We start from the raw sequence: 12,061 nt of genomic DNA, 5'->3' as shown, positions 1-12,061 counted from the left end.
ACATCTAACTCCCAATTTCTGCTTATGATACTTTGATGCCAGGTAGCATTGATTCAGCCATTGCTTGCCACTTCTCTGAGGTGCTTGAATCTTATGCCTAGCCCCGCAAACTCATGTGCCAGGAGTGTTCCTACTTTGACCGTTAAACTTGGAGGATGCAAGAATGTTGTGCTCCTAGTAGTGCCAGAATCATGAATCACTTTGAAGAGTCTTGGACTTGTCATTCCCATCTTGTGCATGTGTCAAATCTTAATACGCAGAAATTCAGACTGCTGGCCTGTAGTCTTAAGCATGCATACCTAAAACTAAATTTATTTTGCTGAAAAGAATGGGGTTTCCACCCAAATAAATGTGTTTAGGATCAGGATACCAATATTATATATTTCTAGCTCAGCTTTTGATACCTGTTTATTCTCCCTTTCCAGAGCAGCTTTTTGTGAAGGCTGTCGGTTTCCTTGTGATGAGAGGGCATGAAGGCTTGCACTAATTCATTTGGTTTATTTACAAAACAGGATGAGGACCATAGAAACACCTAGACAGAATATATTTAAAGTGGTGGTGGAGAACCTGTGGCTCTCCAAATATGGTTTGATACATGGCTACTGACCATTCCGACTGGGACTGATTGGTGAAAGGGGCAGCCCATCAACATATCTTCCTCATCACAGATTGAAAGCACCATTACTTCTCCCCAAAGTAAATATGGCACTGAAGCCCCTGCCAAGCTCCTTCAGTGATGGCTTCATTCCATGTGCCAAAATGGTTCCTTCAGCCAGTGGGGTTTGTCAGATAACTGGCAGTTAATAGGCATCAGTGACATGTGGCAAGTATGTTCTAGCCATCAGTATCTATTGAGGAAGCATTTGAGGTATTAGCTACACAAAATCTGATGGGATGCGGGTGGCGCTGTGGGTTACACCACAGAGCCTAGGGCTTGCCGATCAGAAGGTCAGTGGTTCAAATCCCCGCAACAGGGTGAGCTCCCGTTGCTCGGTCCCTGCTCCTGCCAACTTAGTAGTTTGAAAGAATGCAGTGCAAGTAGATAAATAGGTCCCGCTCCAGCGGGAAGGTAAACGGCGTTTCCGTGTGCTGCTCTGGTTCGCCAGAAGTGGCTTAGTCATGCTGGCCACATGACCTGGAAGCTGTACGCTGGCTCCCTCAGCCACTAAAGTGAGATGAGTGCCGCAACCCCAGAGTTGTCCGCGACTGGACCTAATGGTCAGGGGTCCCTTTACCTAAACAAAATCTGGGAGAGAATGGTGCCATTACAATGCTTTGTTTCATTCTATTGGCCTCATTATGCTTCATAATTCCCTTTAAGACATCCTTTTTATTGTGGATTTGTGATGATTTGTGCTCAAGATGGTACTGGGGCAGTTATATGTGATCCCACTTTCAGTGTTTTTTGTGCATGCAAATAGTTCGGGGCAGACATACTGCTTCGTTTCCCATCCGTGCATGTCCTTAACTTCCTGCTAAAGTTGTGCTGTGCAATGTTTTATATCACAAATGTTCTGGAGTGGGTGGGCTCTGTTTTGTTTTCATTGTGCTATATGGGGCAAGCGCACCCTTCCAAAGCAGACATGTTTCTGTTTCCACACCGTTCTCTGCTTTTGCACCTTCCATGCATAGAATTGGATCTTTTCTCTTACTGGACAATGATTTGCTCCTTAAATCTTTCATTGTTTATCCTCTTTCCTGGTCCACAAAGCTGTCAGTTGGAGTTTTGTTTATATGACTTATCCATAATGTTTGGAATTCACACTTAACTTGGCAGACATCCCCCAGTGTGGAGAAAAATTGTAGCATTTGAATGAGGTGGAGGTTCAGGGTCTTGCAGACTCTGTCAGCAAGTCTTTTTGTGGTTTGAGTGATGTTGGGTTTCCTTTGGCTTTTGAAAAAATCCATAACCACAGAACTGGATGGCAACATAGTGGAATACCAATATGGTGAAAAAAATTAATTGTCTCTGCCTTGATTTCAGCCCAAGTTTTTAGCGACAGAATGCCATGAGCTTATGCCAGCTATTTGGTGGTCTGTATGAATCACTCTATCTAGCAAGCAACAATGCAAAAAATATATTTGTGCCACCATGTCGTAATTACTTTACTGTGATTAATGGTTATTACCAGATGTTAAGTATTGTGTTCCAAATCCACACAACAAATCTGAAAATATAATATTTTATCTTTCTTCTTTGCCATCCTTCACATTATTGCCCACATAATTCCCCCTTGAAGCATACATACGTAGTTCTATCACTGGTGTCAGGGTCATGCAGACACAAAAGAACCCCAAATTCTGCACCAAGAAAAGCGAAATTGTATAAAATGTGCATGCAGGGAGGGGTAGCTTAAGAGTAGTGATACATAATTTAAAATGCTTCAGCTAGTTATGGGAAGAGGCAAGGAAGCACATCTCTTAGAAATCTTACTCAGCCAACTCTTTGGCATTAGAATTGAGTAGACAATGAAGAAGTGAACCTTCAGAGGTGACGTCAAACTGTTGGAAGGTGCCTGCTGTGGCTGTAGAGACCAAAACAGGAGAGACATGTTTTGTTACAGGTAGGGCAGGTGAAGGCATCCGGTTTTGCTGCTGCAGATGCACCATGGCGTTTCTGCTCTCTGCGCTCCTCCCTGCGGTCATTCTTTCTCTGGTCACTCTGGATACATGATCTGACTGTCTGTTTCCAAGCACTGTGGTCGTCTGCAAGGGATTCCCCTTCCCTGACCCCTGCATGGGAAAGGACCCCCAAAACACACATGGGTACTGTTGACTCATTTGTGGCACAGGAAGTTCAGTTGGTTGCAACAGCTTAGTCTTTATCAGCTTTCTAGAGTGAGAACGGAAGTGTATACTAAACTGTAGGGCAGGGGTCTGCAACCTGTGGCTCCGGAGCCGCATGTGGCTCTTTTACACCTTTGCCGCGGCTCCAGGGCGGATACTAGCGAGGGGAGGAGGCGCATTGTGCGCCCCGACACTCCCCACTCTGGCGGGCACTGTACTGGCTGTGGCGTCGCATAGGGGCGGTGCGTGCGTTAGTCACGCACCGTCCCAACGTCACCATCCCGCCCGCCCGCTACATTGTAAGGGGCATGTACGCTGGTCACTGCATTGAAAGGGGGCATGTACGCTGGTCACTGTTTTGAAGGGGAGTGAAGAACACACACACACAAAGAGGTAACTTGTTAATTTAACGTTTATTTCTATGAGGAGGAGTAATTCTGAGGGGTCAAACAAAGAAATAATTTTTTAAAAGTGGCAAAAAAGTTATTTTTATAATGACAAGTTTTGCGGCTCCCAGTTTTTTTTTTCTTTGGAAACGGGTCCAAGTGGCTCTTTTTGTCTTAAAGGTTGCAGACCCCTGCTGTAGGGGGAAAGTGGTTTTGTCAGCTGAAGGAAGGTGGTTTTAGGAAAGCACTTCTAGAGATACAGATGGAATTTGCACGGCAGACTAAAAGAGAAGGTGCTGGGACATTAACAAGCAAAGCCATGTTATACAACTGTGTCTGGGATGCTTTGCTTACTGTGAATAAATGGGCAACTGATGAGTGTTCAGGGACTTCCACAAAAGTACCACCATGTTTCTTGATGTCCATTAATCTTTTGCTAGCCTCTGGCTGTTTCAAAGCTACAATTTCTGCTTTAAAAAAACCAGATTATTAGGAAGCCAACAATTTTCATCTAATAAAAGGAAAAGAGAAACGGCATGAATGCAGTTTTGCAGTTGAAATCAGGGAGCATCAGGAGTAGGCTGAGACCTTAGCAAGTGTTGACTAAGACTAGAGTGCAGAGTTGGAGCACTGTAGACTTTGGCGGAGGGGATCTGTTGCAGAATGACCAGCTTTGCTGCCTGATTTGATGAGTCCCCTTCCAACAGATTGTGCTTCAATATTTGTAAATAAAACAAATATTTGTTAATAAAGCAAAAAATAGACTATAACTCTCCAGTGCTATCTCATACAAAGGAAGCTAAGTACTTCAACCCTGGATTTCTCACCCATGAGAGAAATTGAAGCACATAATGGCAGAATATTTTTTTGCTTAGCTGGTTTTGCCAAACCACCAACTTAAAACAACAACAACAAGATTCCATGCATGTGTTGTGAGTCATGTACTGGGTCTGTTGCTCTATATTCCTCCTTATAGCATCAGTATGGAACAAAGATTGTTTGGTCTACAATTTCATATGTATTAAGTGGTACCTCCTGCAGCAAAAGCATTAATTCTCGTTTTGGCTACAGCTGATCAGATTTTAGTGGCACTTAAGCCTGCAGGGGAGAACTGCACAAGAGCCCATGATGCATCCATTATATTCAATTTTACTGCTTTTAATTTTAACGACCAGTAAAGTTGTCCTACCTCCAGCATTCTAGAACTGAGATGCAGAAATGTCACTGTAGTCTTGCCGCTTTAATAGCAGAACTTGCCACAGTTTGAATGACTGTTTTCCTAAGTAAAATTTGGCAGGGGTTCTGTATTTGCTATAGAAAATATTTGACATTTCAGACGTTTGTATTTCACATGTTTGAAAGCAGTTGACAAGACAGCTAACTTCCAAGGTCTGCAGTGCCTGAGTCAAGAAAAATACAACCAACTTGTTCAAGCACAGGTCTACATGCCAAAATACTTTGATGATGTTATTTGCCTATTATGTGATCAAATGACTTTAAGAGATTTTATAAGGGGAAGGAGTATTTCATATTGGGAATGAGTTAGATTGTGGAAACAGAGCTTCGAGAGGCTGGTGGGCAAGTGAGCCGCCATTGCTGAAGGTGCTCATCTGATTTATTCCAACCAAATGGCCCTGTTTGGATATTGACCCGGCCAAATATCCTAATTCTGAGGCAACGGAGCAATCAGTGCCGTGGCAGCTGGAGCCTGACAGGGCAGAGGGCAGAGAGACCAACAGCAGATTCCAAAAGATTTTTAAAAGTATTCATGTATGCCACCACTGCAGCAAGAGTTGTGATTGCACAGAACTGGAAAAGGGAATGTTTACTGACCAAAAAAGATTGGTTTACCTTTTACCTTACCATTTACCTTCCCGCTGGAGCGGTACCTATTTATCTACTTGCACTTTGACGTGCTTTTGAACTGCTAGGTTGGCAGGAGCTGGGACCGAGCAATGGGAACTCACCACCATCATGGGGATTCGAACCACTGACCTTCTGAACCGCAAGCCCAAGAGGCTCAGTGGTTTAGACCACAGCGCCAGCTACATGTCCTCAGTGAATTGTATAGAAGTTATTATGCAGAAGGTTGCTCTACAAGCTGTTCAGCATTTCTCCAAGTTGATCCTTGACAGATTGTGTTGGCTCTAGTAATCGGTGTGTATTTTGTAATGTTTTTGCTGGCACATGCATTAATTATTTTAGTGTCAATTTTACAGAAAGAAAAGGAAAACAATGAAAACAAAATCCAGCTACATTCATATTTCTGTATTTCATCTTGGCATCATGTACAAAATGCAGGCAAAATGCCACCTCTTGCTTTGGCAAAGTTTGCAAGGCGTCTAATTGCTCTGTCTTAGGGCCGAGCTGGATGTGTGCATGAAGATGCTTAGCTGAGGACCCCGCTACACCCTAACAGCTGCAGAGCAGTGGGCAGGGTGTAGTTTGCAGCAGAAGAAAGCTGTTGTGATGGCCTGGGATTCCGATTCGGAGGATGAAACAGAGGAATCCCGGCCTGCACAGGAGTCCCCGCCTCCAGGGCCGGCTGAACTGGGGCCAGGCCTAGATGCTGAAGAGCCTGCACCTGTGGCAGTGCATCAGGAGCTGGCCCCAGGTGAGGCCCTTCTGGCCCCAGAGAGGCTTGACGACTCAGTGGCCACAGGTGAGCCTCCTCCAGGGCCCAGTAACCCTTCGGCCTCTCCTGATCTGCAGAGGTTTAGAGCAGAGAGGCGAAGGGAACTGGTTGCCCCCAGGAGGAGTGCTCGCCTTAAGGCCAGAGGAGGCGGGGCTCCTGGGGGCCGGGACCGCCCCTGGCCTTAGAAGAGGATAAAAGCCCAGTCAGCCCGGCCCCAGGTTGCGGGAGCAACGTCGTTGTTGGCTTCGGACCTTCCTGCGTTCTTGATCCCTGCTCGGCCTCCTGTTCCTGACTATCCGGTACTCCTGTTCCCTGCTCGGCCTCCTGTTCCCGACCATCCGGTGTACCTGTTCCCTGCACAGCCTCCTGTTCCAGCGTTCCTGTTCACCGCCCGGCACTCTGCCTCGGACCTTGCCCCTCTTCGTGTGGACTTTGCTACACCCAAGGTACCTTACCCCCGGGACCAGCACAGTTTGCTCCCGCCACCTCCCGCACTCCCCCTTCGTCGGGGTGCGTTCGGGAAGAGCCAGAGGCCATGGCTGAACAGGCGGCTGCACTGGTGGCTTTGGCCCAGGAGAACCAGGCCTTGTCTCACACCGTGCAGCAGCTCAGTGACGCGGTTGAGGCACTTCAGCAACGCTTGGAAGCCCTACCGGCTTCTGGGGCCGACGCCCCGGCTCCGGGCAAGTACCCAGTGGCTTTGCCTGAGAAATTTGATGGAGCCCCGGCCAGCTTTCCCATGTTCCTGGCCCAGGCCAAACTGTATATTCAGGGGCGAGCCCGGAACTTTCCTGACGACCGTACCAAGGTGCACTTTTTGATTAGCTTGTTAAAGGACCAGGCGGCCAAGTGGGCGTTGCCGCTACTCAGGCAAGACTCCCCCTTGCTGGCAGACTATACGGGGTTTTGCAATCGTTTGGAGGCCGCGTTCGGCAACCCCCAGAAAGAGAGTCAAGCCAACCGGGCGATTCGGCATTTGAAACAGGGCAAGTCCTCGGTGGCCACATATACCACGGAGTTCCGGCTGTTGGCACAGGACTTGACCTGGAATGACTCGGCACTGCGGGACCAGTATCTCGAAGGGCTTTCGGACGAGGTACTGGACCAGTTGGCCACAATGGAACGCCCCACCACGCTGGACACTCTCATTCAACGGAGTCTACAAATAGGCGACCGGTTGGAGGATCGTCGTCAGGCCCGGGGTCGCCGACACTTCCAGTTCACGGCACCAGTTTTTTCCGGCAGCCCCACGGTCACAACTGATTTAACGGAGGAGCCTATGCAGCTCGGGGCAGTGCGGCCACGCCTTTCCCCCGCAGAGAAGGCGCGGCGTCGGGATGGAAATCTCTGTCTTTACTGTGGCGGAAGTGGACACTTCGCTCGGTCCTGCCCTGAGAAACGCCAGCCGCAGGGAAACCGCCAACCCCAGTAGCTGATGGCCCTAGCTACCGGGGGTCCCAAACCGTACAGAATGGGCCCGCACCAATGGACTTGCAACATCTTATGGTTTCGGTACGTTTATACCCTCCAGGTGGGCCCTGGATCCTCACCCATGCTTTGGTAGATTCAGGGGCAACCCGCTCCTATATGGACGCTGCTTTTGCCGCCCATCATCAGGTGCCACTTCGGAACAAGCCAGTACCGGTCCAGGTGGAAGCGATTGACGGACGACTTCTGCGTTCAGGTGCCGTTACTCAGGAGACCCAGCCTCTGGTCCTGTGTCTCCAGCAGCACCGGGAGTTGCGAACTTTGGACATTGCCTCTATGCCCCGCTTCCCCCTGGTGCTCGGGATGGACTGGCTGGAGGCCCACAACGTTCAGATTGACTGGGTCAAACGGACCGTGCACTTCCCAGACCCATGTTCCCATGCTCAATCCGGAACGCTGGCGGCCGCGCCCTCAGAGGAGGCAGCACCCACGCTCCCAGCCGTGTACCAGGACTACCAGGACGTGTTCGAGGAACGGGGGGCAGACCAGCTGCCGCCGCATCGGCCTTTTGACTGCGGCATAGACCTCCAACCCGGAGCGCCTTTACCAGTGAGTCGCTTATATTCCCTAACAGAGCCAGAGCGCGAGGCTTTGCAGGACTTCTTGCGCAAGAACCTGGAGCGTGGGTTCATTAGGCCTTCCACCTCGCCCACCGCGGCGCCGGTGCTTTTTGTTAAGAAGAAATGTGGGGAACTCCGCCCTTGCCATGATTACCGAGCCCTGAACAAAATTACCGTCCCAGACCGGTACCCCTTGCCCCTTATCTCGGAGCTGCTGGAGCGGGTGCAAGGGGCACAGGTGTTCACCAAGCTGGACCTCCGGGGGGCCTACAACTTGATTCGGATCCGAGCCGGGGATGAGTGGAAGACAGCGTTTGGGACCCGGTACGGGCAGTTCGAATATTTGGTTATGCCTTTCGGTTTGTGCAACGCGCCTGCTGTGTTTCAACGCTACATCAACCACGTGTTTCAGGACCTGTTAGACAAGTACGTGGTGGTGTATTTGGATGACATACTGATTTACTCCCGTGACCCGGCTCGCCATGAGGGGCATGTCCGGACCGTGCTGCAGCGCTTGCGTGAGCACCGTTTGTACGCAAAGCTCAGCAAGTGCGAGTTCCATCAGCGGACTGTGGACTTCCTTGGTCACCGGCTCTCTCCAGATGGGGTGCAAATGGACCCGGGGAAGGTGACAGCGGTTCAAGAATGGGCGGCACCCCGGAACCGCAAGGACCTACAGCGTTTCCTGGGGTTCGCCAATTACTACCGGACCTTCATCGCTGATTATGCTCATCGCACCACCCCGTTGACCCGGCTACTGCGCCCAAAGACGCCGTTTTCCTGGGACAAGGAGGCAGAGGAGGCGTTTCAGGGGTTGAAGGCCTGTTTCCAGAGGGCACCAATCTTACAACATCCTGACCCCTCTCGACCCTTTGTGGTGGAGACCGACGCTTCCAGTACGGCTCTCGGTGCCGTCTTGTCTCAACAGATTGGTCCTGAAGCGCCACTCTTACCCTGTGCCTTCTATTCCCGCCAGCTCCTACCAGCGGAGCGTAACTATACTGTGTGGGAGCGGGAACTACTGGCCATCAAGGTAGCCTTTGAGGTCTGGCGCCACCATCTTGAGGGGGCACGACATCCGGTGGAGGTGAGAACCGACCACCGGAACCTGGAGTACCTCCAGACCACCCGCAAGCTGAACCAAAGACAGATCCGGTGGGCGTTGTTCTTTTCCCGGTTCCAGTTCCGGATCCGCTACATCCCTAGCTCTCAGAATCAGAAGGCGGATGCCCTGTCCCGGAAACCTGACGACAACGCAGACACGGTACAGCAAGCAGAACCCACCACGATCCTACCTCCGGCTGCATTCCTGGCCACCCAGGAGGCGCAGCCACTGCAGGTTCGGGTGCGGGAACAGCAGCGGGTCGACGCTTGGGCCCAGGAACGACTCCGGGAGCTGGCTGAAGGGTCCAGCCCACAGTATCCGGGGCTGGTCCTGCATCAGGGCCTTCTGCTGCACCACGGTCGTTTGTACATCCCGCCAGGGCCACTACGGCTGGAGGTTCTCCGGATGGCCCATGATGCCCCAGCAGCGGGGCACTTTGGACGGTATCGGACCACCCATCTGGTCAGTCGCGAGTTTTGGTGGCCCCGCCTGAAGGCTGACGTGGCTCGCTACGTTGCTGGTTGTGATGTCTGCCGGCGCGCCAAGGGACCTACCGGGCGACCCCCCGGCCTACTTCAGCCATTGCCAGTTCCACCGCACCCTTGGCACACGGTTTCGTTGGACTTTGTAGTGGACTTACCCTCGTCTCGTGGCTGTACCTGCCTTCTGGTTTTCTCCGACCATTTCACCAAGATGGTGCACTGCGCTCCCTGTCCATCTGTACCCACAGCCAAGGAAACTGCTCAGCTGTACCTTCAGCATGTCTTCCGCCTGCATGGCCTACCTGAGCGCGTGGTGTCCGACCGGGGCGTTCAGTTCACATCCCGGTTCTGGCAAGCACTACACCGGACCCTCGGGACGGAGGTCTGCCTCTCGTCAGCCTACCACCCACAGACCGATGGCCAGACGGAACGGGCGAACGCGGTGCTGGAGCAGTACCTCCGGTGTTACTGCAGCTACCAGCAGGATGACTGGGTCGACCACCTGGCATTGGCGGAGTTCGCCTACAATAACGCGGTGAATGCGTCCACCCAGCAGACCCCGTTCCAGGCCAGTTATGGTTATCATCCACGGCTGTTTCCAGAGGTGCTGCCGACATCCGCAGTCCCGGCGGTGACGGAGTGGCTTCAAGAGCTCCAGTCCCAGCAACAGCTTTTGGTGGAGCAACTGCACCAGGCCAAGGAAGCGTACAAGGCCCAGGCCGACCGCCACCGCCAGGTGGGGCCGGAACTTCGCGTCGGTGACCTGGTTTGGCTCTCCACTCGCCACCTCCACCCCTCTCGACCTTCGCGGAAGTTGGACGCCCGCTTCACCGGCCCGTTCCCTATCGTAGACCAAGTCTCTCCTGTGGCATTTCGTCTCCGGTTACCCGCAACCCTGAAGGTTCACCCGGTCTTCCACAGGTCCCTTTTGAGTCCGGTGGCCCCACCCGACGAGTTCCACCCGAACCGTCCCCGACCGCAGCCAGTGTTGGTTCGGGGAGAGCCTGAGTACGAGGTGGAACGCATCCTGGACTCCCGATACCGCAGGGGGAAGCTGCAGTATCTCATTGACTGGAAGGGGTACGGACCGGAGGACCGTTCCTGGGAACCAGCGGCCAACGTCCACGCACCTGCCTGCCTCCGAGAGTTCCATGCGACGTACCCCGGCAAGCCGGGTCCGGACCCTCGGTTGAGGGGGGGGCCTGGGAGGGGGGATGGTGTGATGGCCTGGGATTCCGATTCGGAGGATGAAACAGAGGAATCCCGGCCTGCACAGGAGTCCCCGCCTCCAGGGCCGGCTGAACTGGGGCCAGGCCTAGATGCTGAAGAGCCTGCACCTGTGGCAGTGCATCAGGAGCTGGCCCCAGGTGAGGCCCTTCTGGCCCCAGAGAGGCTTGACGACTCAGTGGCCACAGGTGAGCCTCCTCCAGGGCCCAGTAACCCTTCGGCCTCTCCTGATCTGCAGAGGTTTAGAGCAGAGAGGCGAAGGGAACTGGTTGCCCCCAGGAGGAGTGCTCGCCTTAAGGCCAGAGGAGGCGGGGCTCCTGGGGGCCGGGACCGCCCCTGGCCTTAGAAGAGGATAAAAGCCCAGTCAGCCCGGCCCCAGGTTGCGGGAGCAACGTCGTTGTTGGCTTCGGACCTTCCTGCGTTCTTGATCCCTGCTCGGCCTCCTGTTCCTGACTATCCGGTACTCCTGTTCCCTGCTCGGCCTCCTGTTCCCGACCATCCGGTGTACCTGTTCCCTGCACAGCCTCCTGTTCCAGCGTTCCTGTTCACCGCCCGGCACTCTGCCTCGGACCTTGCCCCTCTTCGTGTGGACTTTGCTACACCCAAGGTACCTTACCCCCGGGACCAGCACAGCTGTGTGGGGCAGGGCTGCACAGGCCCGGCAGCAGAGTCAAGCAACTGGTTTCAGGCAGCGTCATGGAGCATAGACAGGAATTGGTGTCTGAATGGTACAGCAAGAATTGAGGCCATATGGTGTGGAAGGGTGCGACTTGACTCCAGTTTAGGCAGCAAAATCTCTTGGGCCAGCCCCGAACAAGTGGGTGGGAGTTGCTAACTCTTCCACAACCCTCCTGCCACCATGTTATTTATGGGTTCCTAAAATGGAAATGGTTTACTTGTGTTTTGCAGATTGCCAGATGACTTAGCGCAGATTTTCTGTCAATTTTCTGTTCCCTGCCATCCCATCCTTTTGCTGTATAGCATTGCCAGGCATAACCTTCTCTTCCAAAAGTAAAAGCTGGCATAAATTAATTGGTTGTCACAAGCCACATAGTCATACACATGTAATGTTTTTCAGGAGCAGAGCTGTCAAATCTTTTTCCTTAATGCAAGATATATATTTTCGCAAGAGCACCGGGGGAAATTGCCCATGGAAAATAACGCTTTTAAGGTTGAGGCCCAAATTGCCTGCCAAGCAAATACAGTAGGTGGGCCTCCTGCAACTGCACATAATTTGGCCTTCTAAAATAAGGTATGCTATTGAGATTGGCATAGTATATTTAGGTGTGTTTTTTTTCTGCCTGAAACAAAGTCTATTGGTAAGATGCTTACAGCCTAAGCTTTAGCGCATTTACTTAGAAGGAATTGCTTAGAAATTAATTATTTTCATA

At 51.9% G+C, this 12,061-nt stretch overlaps 1 protein-coding gene across 7 annotated transcripts in view; it reads left to right on the top strand.

Moving 5' to 3' along the window:
* C1QTNF7 (C1q and TNF related 7) overlaps positions 1–12,061 on the top strand; it is a 49,527-nt gene that overhangs the window by 35,327 nt on the left and 2,139 nt on the right. For 2 of the 7 annotated variants that reach the window (XM_083399152.1, XM_083399155.1), the window contains one exon: positions 11,749–11,922. The exons of the other annotated variants lie outside the window; for them this stretch is intronic. The gene's annotated coding sequence lies outside the window, so the exon portion shown is untranslated. The remainder of the gene's footprint in view (positions 1–11,748; positions 11,923–12,061) is intronic. 7 annotated transcript variants of the gene reach the window in all.

Source organism: Podarcis tiliguerta, assembly GCF_965153285.1.
Source record: "Podarcis tiliguerta genome assembly, chromosome: 9".
In the NCBI taxonomy this organism is placed as follows: domain Eukaryota; kingdom Metazoa; phylum Chordata; class Lepidosauria; order Squamata; family Lacertidae; genus Podarcis; species Podarcis tiliguerta.
This window is presented reverse-complemented; position numbering and strand designations above follow the sequence as displayed.